General features: G+C 39.2%; 1 protein-coding gene across 2 annotated transcripts in view; it reads right to left on the reverse strand.

Annotated features, from left to right (window-relative positions):
- tbkbp1 (TBK1 binding protein 1) overlaps positions 1-15,893 on the reverse strand; it is a 58,744-nt gene extending 42,851 nt beyond the window's left edge. Inside the window, exon 1 of one of the 2 annotated variants that reach the window (XM_055042973.1) lies at positions 15,603-15,893. The gene's annotated coding sequence lies outside the window, so the exon portion shown is untranslated. Of the gene's footprint in view, positions 1-13,503; positions 13,733-15,602 lie in introns of those variants that run through there. The other variant, XM_055042972.1, reaches the window with a different exon arrangement.
- Positions 15,894-18,270: the final 2,377 nt, after the last annotated feature.

Below are 18,270 nucleotides of genomic sequence, written 5' to 3' on the forward strand. Positions count from 1 at the left end.
ATCACTTCTGTTTTTGTCTTATTTCTTCATTCCTGTTGCTGGTCATTAAGCTGTGCCCCCCAGTTACTGGTGGTATTGCTCCTTCTATGTAGCATCTGTAAGCTCGCTGATCAAATACATATGAAATGATTGCAGAAGAATTAATTGGATTTTTACTGCCTCTGTATAGAAAATATCACAGGAACCACAAACTAAACAATAAACTGCTAAAAGACAAACTTGTTTTTGACAGAGATGGTGTTGTTGATCCAGAAACTGACCAAGAATAACTTAACAAGAAGACAGAGCTCTCAAAATAACCCAACACAGTAAAGCAAGGGAAATAAAAGAACACACATTTTAGGAGGTGGATCTGAACTTTCTTATATTCTTTCCCTACCTGGTTTTCAAATTCACTGCCAGCTAATCGTTTCATCTCCAGCACTGACTGGTTTCATGATGCCGGAGAAAATAATAAAACCGGCATGTACAGTGGAGGTCATGGAAGAGCCAACACCAATTTTGTCCTGAGGGTATTAATTCAGCCATGTGTAAGATATTTGATATGATGTGAATGTCACATTGGCACAGAGGTCATACTCTGAGAGATGCTCAGACAGAGGCGAAAGCACATATAAACATGTCTGAGGCTGAAAAAGCAGCAGAAAGTTAGCTCAGACAGCTGGGAGGTTTATTGTTATATGGCCTTTGTTAGCAACAGCAGAACCAAAATGTTTGGTGATTTCAGGACAGAGACCAAAATGTTACAGGAATTATGATGAGACCGTCAGTTAGCAAAATAGCAGATACGAGCAAATGTCATGTTCTAAATGTAAATGGGCTCACGGTGCATGCAGATTCATACCAACTTTGCGCCACGAGATTACCAATGTTGTCTCCTGGTTTTTGTCCTGATTAGTTTTAGTTTGATTACCCCCTGTGCGTCAGTGTAAATAAAGAGGCTTAGATGCCACTTGGAATACAAATACAATGCTCGTCAGAAATATGTGTCAACATTGTGTTAAACTTTATTCCTTCCCATACATAACAACTAATGCTGATTGTGGATAAAATAACAGAAAATGTTTTCCTGTCAATATGAAATTAGGCATTTTGTGGGGGCAGGGTGGGTGTTATCTGAGCTTGTTTGTTTTAATATTGCCAGCAAAACTGATTTTGATGTAATTTTCTTTTTGTACAAAGTCAGTTAAATGGTAAATTATACATGAAAAAACATAATTTGTGTAAAAATATTGCAAAAAAAAAAAAAAAGCATTTTGAGTGACAATCAAGATGACTCAAGTAGAAGGCATGTGAAAGTAGTTAGAAAAATTTACAAAATGAGTGAGGATTTCAAAGGCACATAGTGCTATACATGCTGTAAGACCTTCAATGGTACCAGGCAGTAGTAAATTTTAAATTGAACACTCAAGCAATGCAAGCAAGGTAACACAAACTATGGAATGAGAATTATGAGTAAAAGAACTACAGCAAGCAATTAAAATTGGGAGTCTGGGGAACAGCAACATCTAAGGAAGATAAAAGAAACAGCTCCAGCAAATCTCCTCAGAGATGATGGACTGCAAACAGGTAGAGCAGATTGAGGCCTGAATCTGAGTAGAGAGGTCCACATGCTGCCGTCGACTGTTCTTTCTACTTAGCAGAAAATGAAGAAGAGCTGACGTTGACAGCCAATTACCAGAGACAGGCTCCACAGCAGTCTTGTTAGGCTGGTGCAGCCATATGTTCCAGGTCATGCAATGTTGCACACGTCATGCATGTAGACCAGAGTTAACTCAAAGTCAGACTAGCAAACGGAAGGCGACCAGCTTGTTTGTCGAGGGCAGAGCTTATTCTTTTGTTGCTCTTGCTACTGTTTGATCGGACTTCTGGTTTCAAGGAGTAAGGAAGGTTTTTGCAGCTGGATATACTGAACTGAAGAACAAAGAGTTGATGAAAAAATCTAGCTTTGCAGTAGAAAAAGCAGCAGCTTACAGAGCACAGACAGATCCTGAGTGATCTCTTTCTGTCTCGAGTGTCACGCTGCCTGAAGCTCGCTGTTTTTTCAGCTGCGTTATTTATTGGAAATCCATGCGCCGAGTCTGGCCCGGCTGCAAACACATGGATTATCCCGCAGATGTAATTTATTCTTTGTATCCTGAGTCAGTTCAGTGACAGGTTGTTAGCGAGGTCAGATTGCAAACAGAAGATGGCTTTTTTTCTTCCAATAGATGACGTCAACACACCTGAATCATCTGACTGCACATTTACACGTACTGGATCCTCCTACAACCCAAAAAAACAAAGACTGTTTTATTCTTTTATATTGATGGATGTACACTGCATTTATTAGCTTTTTTTAAAATTTTTTTTAATCCCATTCATTATTTAATGTCTTAATCACAATTCTTAATATATAAATTTGGGAATAAAGGACAATGAGAATGCATCCATCTGCTCAAATATATTATTGATAAGTAGATTTGAAATCCATATTGCATGAAACAATATAGCCAGTTGCGTCTACTGTACTGCCTCTAAGCTGTTCTTAGGAAATTGCATATTGAAATTGAAAGCAAACTTCTGCTGGTGATTGCAATTTGATGTATTGCGCAGCGTATTTGCACATATCATGATTCTACAACTATCGACCAACTGTCCCACCAGAGCTTTAAATCTCTGCAGCTCCTCCAAAGTACCCTGGGCCTGCACATTGAAATTTGGTTTTGTAATGTGGCAAAATATTTAAAAGTTCAATATGTTTGTCGAGTACCGTGGTTGTAATATGATGAAAACGTTTCAAAAATTGTAACCAAAGAAATATGGATATCAGAAATCATGTTCTATGGTGGAAGTGATTCACTGGTGCAACTTTATTTGTGTTATCTCAAAGATACAGAAAAATATCTATAAAGGCATTTATTACCCTCTGCACATTTTATGGTTAGAAATTTAAAACAAAAGTAGCACAAGATTAATTTGAAGTTGCAGGAACAACAAAGAAATATATTTGGGATATGTCAACAAGACATTTCCTCACCAAACACAGGTAGGCCATTTTCAGAGTGTGTGAACAGATATTTTTAGGTGCACCACAGGGAGTTTAAGCAGTTCTGTAACGAGCGGCAAGCAAATGGGTAACCTGGTTTTTCTGTGACACAAAAGGAATCTCGAGTCCCCAGTGAGTCCAAAGACTCTGGATTCGACAAGGACTTTCTTCCTCTTTTTCTTTTTTTTTCACACAGCTGCTGTCTCTTTCCATTCCTTACGTACTACACTCCCATTCTCCATCACTAACGTATTGGACATATGCTGCACATAAGCGTGAACTGGACGGCACTGTGTTTAGAGTAGGTGTAGAGCGTTGCATCGCCATTGCATCACATTTTTTTCCAGTTTCCCCAGCAACCAGGTGTCCAGCAGGTGTCCAACAGCAACCACCACCCTGTTATGTTATTCTGCTGTTGTCACGCAGTGCTCAAGGTTTCATTACAAACAAACCGTCGTGCTTCAGTTCTGCTCTTGCAGAAAGACTTCGGCGCTGTCAGTGGGGTTGCTACTGAACAATGGAAGACAGCCGGGACGGTGCAGTAGGAGGTGTGAGTTTGTTCCCTTTGGGAGCAGCAAAGAGGAGTTTGGAAAGCCTTTTTTTTCTTTTCTGCTAAGTGACTCGTAAAATCCAAAGTCTTGGTTTAGAGTAGGACACGAATACAGGTGTGCTGCCCATCGAATTTCTCATTTTCCTCACTTGGTCACCCTTGGCCCACAAAAACTTTACCAGTGGAATAAAGATGAGTGAAAGAGCAGAGATTTGTTTTTTATAGAATAATCAGCTCCTGATACTACTTTTGTTCAAGCACCAAAGCATTTTTCAGTGTGACAAACAGCTGAATAAATGAGAACACAGTATTAGCAAAATCATGTCTGTATCAAAAAAAAGAAAAGAAGCTTCACAACCAGACATGCTAAGCATATTCAATCAGAGTAGTTGTCTACCACAACAGTAAACACAACAACAACAAAATATATATATATATATATACATTTTAGTGTTTTGGATAGCTTTCACTTTGCAGAATGTGAAGGTCTGGTATGAACTTCTAACTATCATGGATTTTGTCTTGAGACATGTACTGTCAAGTTGACAAAAAAAAAAATCCTTTCAATAAATTACTTTCACATTATCATACTGAGAAATACAAAACAATTCTAACCTCTAGACCTCAGTGGGAGCAGCCTGTGTTCCAAAATATTATTTCTGGATAAATTTCACTGCTTGTAAAGCTTTTACAACCTACTTTAGTGTTCTCCAATATTTCTCTAGATTGGAGCATTCAGAATAATCCATCTGTATACTTTATGCATCATTCAAGCCCAGTTGAAGAATATAAAGTAATCAAATTGTACGAAGCAAAGCTCATCAACATTTTCGCAAAAATTACAAGATCACGAACAAACGGTGATAGAGAATTATTGAATTATTGAGTTCAGAAAAGGCAGAACCCATCTGCCTTTTCTGTCAAGCTCATTTGGAAATGCCTAAAATCATGTTAGGCAACAAGATATTTCAATTCATAATGTATTTTCAGCTCTATTCCAGGCAGGAAAATATTTGAGTGAATGTTCACATCATGCAGACAATTTCACTAGTATTCAACAAAAGACATGATGAAGATAGCCAAATGTTTTTGTCTGGTGAGTCATTTCTGTGTTGATTCATGTTTGATTCAGATTCCTATCCTGTTCAAAAGACTGAATGATGTCCCATTTTCAGTTTTTGGATTTTTTATTCTAAAAATGCTGGCATTTCAAAGACTTTGCCACGCCATGCACTCCAACATGGGTTTCCTACACTTTTGGAAGACGAGTTGGCCCCCTTGCATCTTCAATGTCATGCTTAATGGAGTACATACCTTCCTGGAGAGTTTAATGCAAAAAAGTGTGATCTTCAAACAGTTCCAATTAAGGTCCTGGCAGACTCTAACAACCTCGTGTTTCGATCTGCGCTGAAAGGAAAGGAGAAGGTTTTTCTTGGCATGCCCCTTAAACAAACAGTCAGCAGGCAAAAAATTTCTAATGGCTGTCATGCAGACTTTGTGACCCCAAGATGCCACTCAGAGCTGAACTTCTCTAACAGTGAACTTTTTACGTATTTTATCCTCCTACTCACTGTAAATGGTGCAACAGTAAATATGGGTTCTTGTCACATCATATTTATACCAGAAAGTCATGGATATCTAATAAATAGCAACAACATTTGGCGTTGACGGCATCTGTTAGGCCAGCGGTTCCCAAATGTTTTCTCATTTATCAACATAAATATGGGAGCATTCATAAAACGTAAAAAAAATAAATAATAATACAAATCTTTTTTTTCCCTCCCCTTTCAGACTAAAAGCCACTTTGATCTTCCATTACTCTTTTCATGGATCAAACATCCAGATGTTAGAGGCTTGTTTTTATCAACAGTGAGTTGAATTGTCAGACATGCAGATAGTGGTTATAAAGAGAACAACTCGCCAGCCTGAGCTCATCAGTGTTCATAGTCCAAAAAGTTTTTTTTCTTTCTTCATCCTCCAGGAAATATTTTTTGCTCTATTTGACCTCCAGCGCCACGCCTCTTTTGATAGTGAGCGCCTTACAAAAACATAATTAAAACAAGACCCAACTTCCTAATTAATCAATTCCCTATATTACGACGCTAATCTGAGTGGCAACTTGTCATGGCTGTTCTCTCGCTCTCATTTAGCCATGATGGATGGAGGTTGGAAACCTCCACACAAAGATACATGCATACCTGATCGTCTGCATATGTACAACAAACCATTTGGCCTTGCTGTTGCTACCCATTAGAAGCTACAAAAAATAAAAGAGAAGCTATCTGCAGTTTATTCAGTTATGCCAAAAAATATTCATACCTCTGGCAGATTTATGTTTACATTTATTTCTAGTCAACCAAGAAGTTTTTGTCTAAAATGAAGTCAAATATTAGTACTTAAAAGACAAAGTAATCCAAGAATAAATCTTAAAACAGAAATGTGTCATTTAGAAAATAAAACCTATAGTGGCTTCTGGTGCTGCAGTCCTTTGACTTATTCAGGAACCAAATGGAAACACCAGTTGTACAACTCCCTCAAAGGACCGGGGCAGAGAAGTGCGTCACTCTGTCTTTTTTTTTTCCTCTCTGTCTCCTCTTTGCTTCACCTCCAACCCTTGAAAGCCGTCCATGAATATTCCATCAGCCAGCAGGGCCTTTGCCCACCCTCTTCATTTAATGATTCAGTCTGTATGTGTGTTACATAAACGTCCGTGTTTATGCATAGGACCATGATCGTAGCGCGTCACTTGACAAAAACCGGAGGCAGGAAACGTAGAAGTGAGTAAGGAAGCGTTGCAAAACGCACAGGAGGAGAGTGAACGAGGGTTTTGCATAAATGATCAATCTGTGAATTATGTCAGCACAGTCTCCAGGCAGGACACGCTGTATGTGTGTGTGTGTGTCTAATGTGTGCTGCCCACCAATAATGATACTGCAAAGCAAGATAAATGACCTCTTGTTCCTGTGGTGGCTACTGACTCTCAGGTAGAGCATCACCAGCCAGCAGTGGAGAGAACATAGTCTGTTTTTTTTATGCAAAGCCTGACCTAAAAAAAATCTGATTAATGAGAAAATATTATGGTTGGTTGGAAAGAATAATAATTTTTAAAAAATGTGAATCAGTGCAACAAATAAAAATTTCCTAAGTCAAAATAATAAGTTCCTTCATAGGAAGCATACTTAATCTATTTTAACCATATAAAAATCACATAGACAAAAACAGGGTTTTTTTTTAACCAGATATAACCATACCACTTGAGACATTTAGCCCAACTAAAAGTCAGGGGGCACTAAATTAGGACTGACTCAGTCATCAGCAGGTGTGACCCCACTTTGAAAGCAGGCACTTTGTGGAGTTCACATGTATGGGGAAACATAATGCCAAAACGGAAAGAAATCAGCAATGACCTTACAGAAGCAATTTATGCTACCCCTTAGTATGCAAACGACATAAAGAGAAGGGCCTGTGTCGAGCGTGTCCTCTATAGACACAGGGCTTTTGGTCATTTAATCAAAAGTACATACTTATGTTTCAACATGGGTGTACTGAAATCCAATCCTCGAGAATTACTACTCTGCAAATTTAAAAAGCATTTCTTCTCCAACTCTGTCTTGTATTCAACAGGTAAAATTTGCCAGAAAAAGAGACTTTGCTCTCTGATGAGAACATGGCACCACAAGCTGCCTTTGCAAAAAAAAAAAAAAAAAAACGCTAACCTCATGGAAGAATCTCCTTTTCCACAGATGAGACTAATGCACAACACCAGAACAGATATCAGCACATATAACCCAAACCAGCACTCAAACAAAGTAAAGAAGGGATCGTGAGCTGGGATTGTTTTGTAGCCTGCAGGATTTAATGCACCTTGGACTCATTAAGTCAACCATGAACTACTGACTGAAGTATAAAGTATTAGAAGAAAATAAAGAAAAGTCAATTGTGACGCCATTGTCTGACAGTATAATATTCAAACACATTTTAAGCTTTAAAGACTGGCACCCCCATGCACACACATTTTATGTATGCATAAGGAAAAGCAAAGCATGAGCCCCAAATATGTTTGTCTCATTTTGTCTCTACTATACGATAGCAGAGCTTGCACGATAGCAAAAGCTTTATTGTACAAGCACATTTTAAAAAATGCACTGCTCTGTTGAGTAACATTATTTTTCAGGCGGGAGCGACTGCTAATCAAATACTTGGAAATGATAATGTTCCCAACAACAGTTTCAAATCATCATCAGATCCAAACCTGATTCATTCATGCTGACCCATTTTCACTGTGACACTGCTGAGAACAATGAAACATCTGAACATGATTTTGTAACCGTAAGGAGGAGAAAGTATGTGTTCGAAGTTCTTCAATTTAACTTTTCTTTTCGTAGAGCACATCTTTTACAAAGTAGCTGCAAGGCTTAAAAGTCCAAGGTCTCAAGGCATAGAGAAAACAGATTATTTTTGCAGTTTTTACAACGAACATAAGGAATGATTGCATTCAGATTCTTTTCTTTTCTTAGCTTAAATAGCTTCAATCTAAAGCTTGTTAAATATTTTCTTAAACTGTTGTGCCATAAGTGCCTGTTGAATTTCTTGGTACAAGAAGTTGAAGCTGTTTTGCCTTTCTTTAAATGTCTCATAAGACAGTTTTATTCTCAGATTTACAGATGTGACAGGTAGTCAAGTTCATAGAAAGATAACCTATAAGAAAAACTTTACCCCTGCTGACACTCCAAATGCACATCCATAAGCTGCTTTCACACGTGTCTTGTCATTCATACAGATTCGGAAAACGTGCTACGTCTAAAAGTGAACAAAACTAACAGAAATTTCAAGTCCTGTCATATTTCTAAGATTTGTGTGAGGTTCAGCACTGTGTGTATAATATATAACACATGCACATAATATGCATAACTAAACTGTGTCCTCCGCTACCAAAACAGTCAGAGAAAATTTTAATTGAAAAATAGCACCACTAAAAAACAATAGCAATGTCAGTGAAAAGAAAATTGTCAGTGTGAAAGCCAGTTATTTTAATCAACAGAATACATTTAGAGTTCTAAGTAGTTTTTCAAGCGTTTTTTATGTGTTTGTTTTACTATCAATACAGTTTTCAGTAAATTTATTTCAGAGTAATTGTTAATATTTTCAGCTGTAATTATATTTTTCAATGCCAATATTATTTGTTGGTTTCATTTTAAGCCATCATCATTTAGTAACTTCTGTTGTGTGAAGAATTTTTTGACAATGAATGATCAAGTGGCTGCCAGGGAATGAAATGTCAATGTTTTATTATTCCTTTGCCTCTGAGGCACAAATATCATGGGGGACAATTCAGACCCATCCCGACTCTCTCTGGATTTACGCCTTAGGAGTAAAGACTTCAAAAGATGAGAGACTGAGGGTAACCTACAATACAATGCTTTGAATCAAGGCACATTCATGTGTTAAAATGGTCCAGTCAAAGTCCATTCCAAAAGCCAACTAAGAACCTGAGGGAAGACCTGAAAACATCCAATCCAAGAAGAATAGAAAATTGACTCTCTAAAAGTGCAAAGCCATTCGAAACGTACAGACTTACAACTGTACTCATATTTACTTTTGCCACAGCATTTATGTGTACTTATTTGTTCACAAAATAAGATCTTAATAAAAAGATACCAGATTTCACACCAACATAATTCAGTTTAAAGAGCCAACAAAAAACACTTCCTCTGTTCGGTCAAAGGTGCCAATGTTCCCGGTCTGATTGCATAACCTCCCCTTTCCGAGCGCAGATGAATACGCTCTCTTCAGACCGGAGTAATTCCAAAACAGCTTTCGTCAAGGTCAGCTGGCACAGTTCAGCCCCACTGAACATGCTCTAATTGTCTCCACAAGAGAACACTGCAAGAGCTTGCTTCTGACTGTGAATCATCTATAATAAAAGCACTTTCCTGTCTCGTTTCGATAAAAAATAAAAGCGACAGAGACTCAACATAGCACACGCTGCTGATGTGGACTGTGTCCTTGGACAATTCAAAATCACGCACATGTTCGCTTCAGAGCATCTCTGAAAGAGATGCACACAGAATGTCAATCAGCACCATAAAAAAAAAAAAACATTTTACACCAACTTCAACTTTACAGGGGTTTGCTGAAATCAAATTTAAAACTGTGCAAGGTTGAAAATAAACAAGATTAAAGAGGCAGAGAATCAGCAAAACAAGCACAGGCCCGATATGGAAACTGAAGAGCGGTACGTCTGTTGAGTGATTGGTGATTAGGAGGCGAAGGTATGATTCACAACCTTAAATTAGCTCCTTTTGACGAGACCCCCGGGGGACCAGAAAAGGAGGCTGAATGGTTCAACTGAAGTGACGAAACTGCAGATTGATGCTCAGAATGAGGGGTTCTTCATGTGACCCGCTCACCTCAGTAAAAGGCTGCTGCCACATTAAAATATTCAGTTCTTTAAAAAGTCTATTTGATTGCAGAGATTCACAAACGTACAATGAATATTGAGGGCTGAATTACTCCTCTTTTGTGGTTTCTTCTTATTTACCCCTGAGTCTGCTGGGCCTGTGCTGCAACACATAGCTGTTTACTCATGATCCAAGCAGCCAGACTTTTCATGCAATCTCTTAAAGTGGTCTCGATCAATGACGCTCCAGGCTCTCTGAAGGTCTGTGGCTTCTTTTTCACCATACATAGACATAACGTGACCTCATCAAAGCCTCACTTGATTTTTTTTTTTTTTTTTACTGTTTATTTGTTGGTGTTTTTTAGCCTTCATTCATGGTTCCCATAAAGCAGAGAACGTCACATGGCTGATCTACAGCGTTGAAACAGATTAAACTCCAAGCAAACCCCCTGAGGATGACTGATTTGGATTCAAATAGATCAGAGTTTGCGCATGATTAACAAACTCTTTGTTTTCATGTGTAGAAAATGGACTGGCACAGTCAAAACAATCAATACAAATCCCCCCACATTGACAAAGAATCGTGACTAAAGAAGCTGATTTTCTTTTAGTTCTCTTCTACTATATCCGACATGGTGAAAAAGCTCGGCCATAACAGAAATGTTACATTTTGCAGAGACGGAAATTTTGTGTTTTACAATATTTCACAGATAATACAAATCAATTTGTTGCAAATAGCTATGAGAACTTGGGAGAAAAAAATCACTTAATTTCTTAACAAAATGAACTAACTTCAGTTTAGTACAGACACGTCATCAACACAGGTCCCTCAAATTATGCTGAAACATTTCAACCACATTTAGACATTCAAACAAGGAAAGAAGAGAATATTGTAATTAATATTGGTATTGGTCACCTCAGTAAAATATAGTTGATATTAATAACCAATGTTTATTTCCATTTTCATCCTATTTATACATGTGTTTTGAAAGGGGAGATATTGAGCATGTGAGTGTTTGGGCATTTGACGGTGATAGTGACACAGCACACAAGTTTGGCATGTTTAACTAAATTAGAAAGAGATTTTCAGTGATACATTCATTCACAGTCCCAAAAGGGAAGAGAAGTAGATATAATACCATATGATATTAGAAAATTTTGGTTTACGGTTATAGCAGCAATATTGCAAGCAGAAATTAAGTACAACCACAAGTTTTCATTTTGATGCAGTTCAAACAGAATTCAACACCGTCTTTTTCTCAAGCACTTCTATTCCACCTAACAATCTCAATAAAAAGGGGCAACATAAACTTCTTGAGTCAGCAGTAGTTACCTAGAATCAAAAGCACAATGCCCCATTCGATGTCATTTGGTATGCTATTTTGTCTGTTTCCATTGTAAAACCAAACCATATAACCAGCCTGTACTGAACCCAGGGGCTGGTTTTGGTTCGCTTCAGTCGTAGGTCCATAAGACAATCGTATGGTTAAAACAGAGTAATTGTTGTCTCGTAGCACAGTACAGTGATTGTACAGGTATGACATGACTTGAGGCATTTGGGTTTTACCCGGTGACAGTAGAACTGATGGTGGAAATGTTTTTCTGAATATGACGGACCTTAAAATAGCGTACCAAACCACATCGTCCCATGCCGATGGGAAATGAGGCGCAAATAATCACTAATACAACAGTTTTGTGACTCATTCAAGACGTCAAGCTGAGAGGTTCAGTTGCTAAAGAGAAGGTTTCAGCCTGTAAATATCTAAATTAGAGGAGGAGAGATTCATGACTTCGACAATGCAGAGCTTGATCGCCGCTGGCAGCAGCAAGGGGAAGACTTACTCGACCGGGTAAACACAATGTCTGCCTGTGTCTTGCTTAAATATTGCAACCACACTGAAAGAAAAGGAGTTTCAAAATTAGTAGTTTTGGCAAACTATTGAAACATTTTAAAAAGTTATAAAACATCATATTTGTGCCACAGCTAAAACTTTCAGCCATGTGTGAACACGCAACTGTTTTTCTTCGACTTTCAAAACAAGCTGTTCAGCTGCACAGGTACACAAACAAACAGGCTTCTCCATTGTTGGTGAAAAGGGCAAGATGTAATTTCTGTTTTGTCCTCTGAACAAGCAACAAAAACACAAGTTAACCTTTGAATCATATTGTCCTCAGACAAAAAGAAAGGAAGTGTGGCTTTGTTAATGCTGTCAGATTTATAATGCAAATCATTGGTTAGATTACACAGAGATTAATGCCAGTGGGCAGTTGCTTGATTTAAATATACTTTTTTCAACATCAGATGTAAATAAGACCGAATGCTGACTGAAGAATTTTTGTATTTGAAGCTTTAAAGCCAGTTGAATGAGTTGCCTTCATATCCTTCACACCTATATTCATCAAAAAAGTTCAGGTTTCCATACTTTGATGACATTATGTACTTTGACTGCCAGTAGCAAGTCTCTCGAACGCAGTAACTGCTATGGTAGTGGCAACAACATGCAACTATCCCAAAAGACTTCTGAAAAATTTGGAGGTCCATTTTTCAACAGAACATGTAGCAAAAGCTACGATAAACTGCTTAGATCAAACCATATTCATCTGTTAGATTGGCTCTGTCAAAGTCCAGACGTAAATCCAATTGAGAATCCAAATCCAATTTCACCAAATCTCCCCATCAGTAGATAAGCTTCAGCTTTTTTTGCGAATATTTTTAGCCTTTAGATTTTCAGAGCTGATAGAAACATAAGCAGCTGTGACTGTTACATGAGGCGGTTCTGCAAAGGATAAAGCATCATGTATCCACCACTTCATATAGTTATGTGCACAACATATATTTTCAGCTGTGCAAATATTGCGAGAAAATGTAAAAACTTTCAAACTTCAACAAAGGCACTGCAAAAATCCTCTGCTCCTCACCCCAGGATCTTTGAAAAAATAAAAAAATAAAAAAATGAAATGAGCTAAAAAATTACTGATCATTTTACAGGACTTCTCAGACGCTCGCAGGCAGGTTGATCTCTCTCTATGTGTTTTGCCAAATGGAATAAGTTGAACAGTGTGAGCGTTTCCATGCGGCTTGCTGTAACCTGTCTTGTCCGCGGACATCTACATCCTGTTGACATAGAAATGAAGCAATTGTGTTGTGGAATTTCACGCCGCTTGCGGTGTTTTGTGGTGAAACCAGGGCTCTTGCGGACCGCTCTCCCGTTAGCGCCGAGTTGGAGGCTGAAGGTTGGCCGCCAGCCTGCGGCCAGGGCATCGCTCAGACTGGTGCTGATGTTGCAAACAGCGGCTTCCAGATCGACCGACCCCCTTTTCCCTCCGCCCCCCATCAGCGATGCTCGCTGCAAACACATCGCTACAGTTGTAATACCACATGAACAGATCTGTGGGAAGCACCCCTCGTCTGGCCTTACCCACCACCACCCCGCACCCTCTGCACTCTGTTCACTAAAACGTCGCCATCCGACACGCAGGAAACGAACCACATCGCATTGTTTGGGTAGAAAACGCAGAACTTACGCGCTCCAGCTGATCGATCCGTGGATGGCATCCCTTTTTTTCTTTTTTTTTTTTTTTTCACCCCAGTCGGTGGAGGCTTAGCTCCTCCTAAAGCAAAAACAAAAAAACGCGTCCTCACTTATTGTTGTTCTCTTATTTAATGTGACGTGGCGGCGGGTCCAGGTGGAAGCCCGCTCCGCTCCTCTCGTGGCGCGGCTCAGCGCGCCTCCCGGAGATGCTGCCGAGCAGGACTGAGAAGCTCCACTAATGTGGGATGATGATGATGATGCTGATGCTGTCGCGGGAATACGAGCGTTAGTTTCCTCCTAACGAGAACATGCACCGCCTGAGTCACCGCGTATTTTCCAGGCAGAGTCCAACCTGACACTGGAGTGGAAGGTTATTTATGAAACAAGTCGGGCTGGAATTTTAATTTGAACAGCATTCTTCATCCTCCACGGGGGTTGAAAACAATATATATAATAAAACAAAATAAAAAAGCATGAATCTATTTATAGCCCACGCTTTTCCAACAGCTTACATTTAAAGACACATGCCTCTTCCAAATGCTCCATCCTCCATACATCAGCTTTGTTTGTTTTCACACCTTCTGCTTGCAGGACTGTGAGGAAAAAACGTGGCTGGAGTTGTTGGCACCGGATCCACAGCGAAGCGCCGGGATCTGCAGGCGTCTTTCACAGCCATGGGAATAATGTGGGTCAATGCCCCACTTATGTGAAACACAAACTGTCGTCTTACTTCTTCCCCCCCACATACTGGGGGTTTTATTTTCAATAAAGTTTTTCTTTTCTTTTTTTTAATTATTCATTAATTAAATAGAAATGGAGAAATGCATTTTATTGCTTTAAAGAATGAATGCTGCAATAACAACAACAATTGGTTTATTTATTTTCTTGTATTGATGCAATTTAAATTAGACAATAAGTCAGAGTATTAAATCATTTTGACATTTAAGAAATATATGAGTTTAAAAATGTCAATAACATCCAGCCCCTCTTTATTCTGACACTCATAAATAAAATGTATCCCCCAGTTTATTGACAGAAGCTTCATTTTTGATTAACCCTGGATGTGGATAAATCTCATGACAAATTACAAAAACATCAGACTAAACTTTGGAATCCATGATACCTTGCACAAGTATTGGTACCTTTAAAATTTTCAAAATGTTTTACGTTTTTGAGCAAAACTGAGCATTGAAAAACTCCATGGCAAAATGGGGAGATGGTTTATTTTGTTAAGCCATTTCGTTCATCAACTGAAAACGAAGAGTATGGCATAGCTCCAAACCGACCAAAATGCTCAACAAGAGCATTAAGATGGGAGAATCTCTTAATAGTACAACTAGGCATTATACATTCTTCAAAACTAACCTTTGTGTCGATCGGAGAACACAGAAACTGAGTGAAAACCAACATTTGTTCAAGTAAGAAGGAAGCATAGATGTGAAAACTAGAAAATTCCTGAAGAAATTTAACCGCGGCCTTCCAAAGTGTGCCTGTCGGTTTGGACCCAGCGTTCTGATACTAAACATTAGCATCCATGCTAAAGAAAGCATGACTTGTTGTCACAAGCATGACTTACTGCATTCAGTATACTAAACATGGGTAATAAGTAAGAGAAATAGCTAATACCTCATTTAAGGTAAAATGCTAACGCTCTGCCTTGCTGTGCAAGACAGAGCTCTAACTGAGTGAAAAAGATCATGCAGAATGATCTTATTGCACTGTCCACGGCAGTGCCCTAGTGGGGAACAGTGAAATGCTAATGTTTGTGCTAATGTTAATACATTCATTAACATTAATACATTCTATTAGGTGAAGAACAATAGGTGCCTCCATGCATTGCTAAGGGCAGGCCCCAAAAAGAGCCATTTAGCTTACAGACGTTGAGACAGCGGTATCTTACCAACAGCACGTGCAGACAGCGGTATCTTAGCAAAGGCACGTGCAGACAGCGGTATCTTAGCAACGGCACTAACAGCAGAGCTAACAACGGAATTTATTAACATTCGGAGCGTCGAAAAGAACTAACAGCTTTCTGAAAGTTGTTAAACTCATTTACAATCTACAAGTGTGTACATATTTAGATACTCATACCTGAACAAGGGGAGTATTTTAAGAAAAGAGCCGGACACGGTGCTTTTGCTCGAAGGAGGAAGTTCCGGTGCTCTTCACTAGACTCCCCCTGCTGGTCGAATCTGACCACTGCTTCAGCCAAACCAGACTAGTCAGCAGTTCATAGTTACCGGGAAAAGGACAAATAGTTTCTTCCTCTTTTGGTCCCAAACAGAGGAAAATGAAGATGCTGTTGCATCCATGAAGACAAACTGTAAACTGTGAGAAATGAACCAGCAGGGGGTTGAACCGGAAGCAGTATGAGCTGCACAAACCAGGCGCTGAAATAAAACCTGATGGCTGCAGACGCGCAGAAATAGACAGTCTGGACGAGACATGCGCAGTAGAGAGGCTGCTGATGCAACGTGACTTGTTACGTCAGCAAGACATAAGACTAGTTCGGGCCGCTTGATGCTTATGACGTGTGAACTGACGTCATAGCAGGCTCTATAGTTGCTCATTCTTGGTCTCCATCTTCACTTTGCACTTGTTCGTCGTAAAGCTCAGATCTCTTGTTCTAGTTATCTTAGCAGTTGAACTCACCAACAGAGGAATCATGGCCAGCAGTTCTGCACCCGTAGAGACTGTATCCGTGGAAGCCCTGGAGGCCGTGGTCGACCGCCTCTTCATCAACATGACCCCAGAGGAGTGGCTGAGACTGGAGGCTGGGAACCCAGCACCCAGCACCAGCTGCACTCTGGGGGACATTTGTGGAGAGATCTTAGAAATATTTACGTCCAACGTTCTGAGAAATCTCCACAAACAACAATTTACTATCGAGTCCTTGGAGGCGGCCGTGGGGAACAAAGTCCCAGAAACCTTTGTGGAAATTATGGGCGTCGGTGGAGAATACCGCTCTGAGCACGCAGAGTATTTAAACCGGCTAATTGTGAAATATCTGTTACATCAAATCTATCACAGCCTGGACTCAGACTCAGATGATCCTCCGAGGAATCATGCCGACCAGGGACCTCTGAAAGCCGTAGTCAGGTATATGGTTGAGGAATCAATGTCGATCATTAAGGACCTCATGGATAGACTGCATACATCCGATGAGGAACCCAAGACAGTAACTGTCAACAACCCAGTTCAGCCTGAAGACGGAGAAAAAGAGACGGAGAAGACGAGTGCTGAGCCAAAATCAAGGCTCAAAGTTATGATGAGGAACATCAAGAGCTTTTTCAGGAAATTTGCACAGAAACATTCAGCTAAGGTGACTCCACTGAACGCACCACAGACCTGTCCAAATCTTCAGACTATTCAGTGAAATCCGCTGACTTTGATTAAAGAGGCTTTTAAGTAAGCAACAAAAAACCCTCAGAGAAAAAACCAGCAGAGGCTTTAAATGTGGATCGGAGTGAATAACAGCCTCTTTGACCAGTGAAACACTTAGGAAAAATTAGAATAGTTAGCTCTTTTTAACTTAGTATTTAAATAGTTAGCTCTTTTTAAACTTAGTAGTTAGGCCATGTTAAACTTAGTTTGTAGTTAGGGTTTTTTAATACTTAGTAGTTAGGTCTTTTTTATAATTGTTAATGGTTAGTTAGGTCTTTTTATAATTGTAAATGGTTAGTTAGGTCTTTTTATAATTATTAATGTTCAGTAGTTAGTTCTTCTTTTTATAATTGTTAATGTTCAATAGTTAGTTCTTTTTATAATTGTTAATGGTTAGTTAGATCTTTTTATAATTGTAAATGGTTAGTTAGGTCTTTTTATAATTATTAATGTTCAGTAGTTAGTTCTTCTTTTTATAATTGTTAATGGTTAGTTAGGTTTTTTTATAATTGTTAATGTTCAGTAGTTAGTTCTTTTTATAATTGTTAATGTTCAGTAGTTAGTTCTTTTTATAATTGTTAATGGTTAGTTAGATCTTTTTATAATTGTTAATGTTCAGTAGTTAGTTCTTTTTATAATTGTTAATGGTTAGTTAGGTCTTTTTATACTTAGTAGTTCATTTTAAATTTAGTTAGCATTTAGGTCTTTTCAAACTTGTTCGTGTTAAGTAGTTAGATTATTATAATTCTCTCACAATGAAATTTTAATGACCTCATTATAACGAGATATTTATAATGAGGTTATTGAGATACTATATTAAGATAGTATCTCATAATAACATTATAATTGTCATGGTGGGTTTTAAAAGTCGAACCCACATGCAGAAAACACTCACAGAGAGGAGTAAATGCAATAGTTTATTTACAGAATTTACAAGTTATTGCAAAAGAGTGATGACAAGTCTTAGGAAAATCCGGAATGGTTGGAGGCTGAGGCTCAGGATCGGCAGAGAGGAGTGGGTTCCAGGTAAGGGTATCGCCGGGGGGGGGGGGGGTGGCGTAGGAAGGGTGCTGGTGTTGGAGGGCGGACAGGTAGACGAAGTAGGAGGCTCCGAGGACCGAGGGGCAGAGCGGCAGCCAACTAGAGAGAGATCCTCCACAAGACGGTCCTAGGCCAGAAAACTTGAGAAGCCTTCTCTGGAGTCTCTCGTAGGGGTCCACTATAGGCAACACTCTGGCAGGGAAGTGCTGGCAACCCGCTGCTTATATCCTCCTCCTGGGAGATGGTAATGAACCTCAGGTGCCTCCTGTTAAGCCTGTCAGCACACCCTCCTGTCAAGGCATGAAGCACTGGCGCCCCCTCCTGGATAGTTGGA

This window comes from Poeciliopsis prolifica, unplaced genomic scaffold (genome assembly GCF_027474105.1).
Source record: "Poeciliopsis prolifica strain line A6 unplaced genomic scaffold, Auburn_PproV2 SCAFFOLD018, whole genome shotgun sequence".
Taxonomy (NCBI): Eukaryota; Metazoa; Chordata; class Actinopteri; order Cyprinodontiformes; family Poeciliidae; genus Poeciliopsis; species Poeciliopsis prolifica.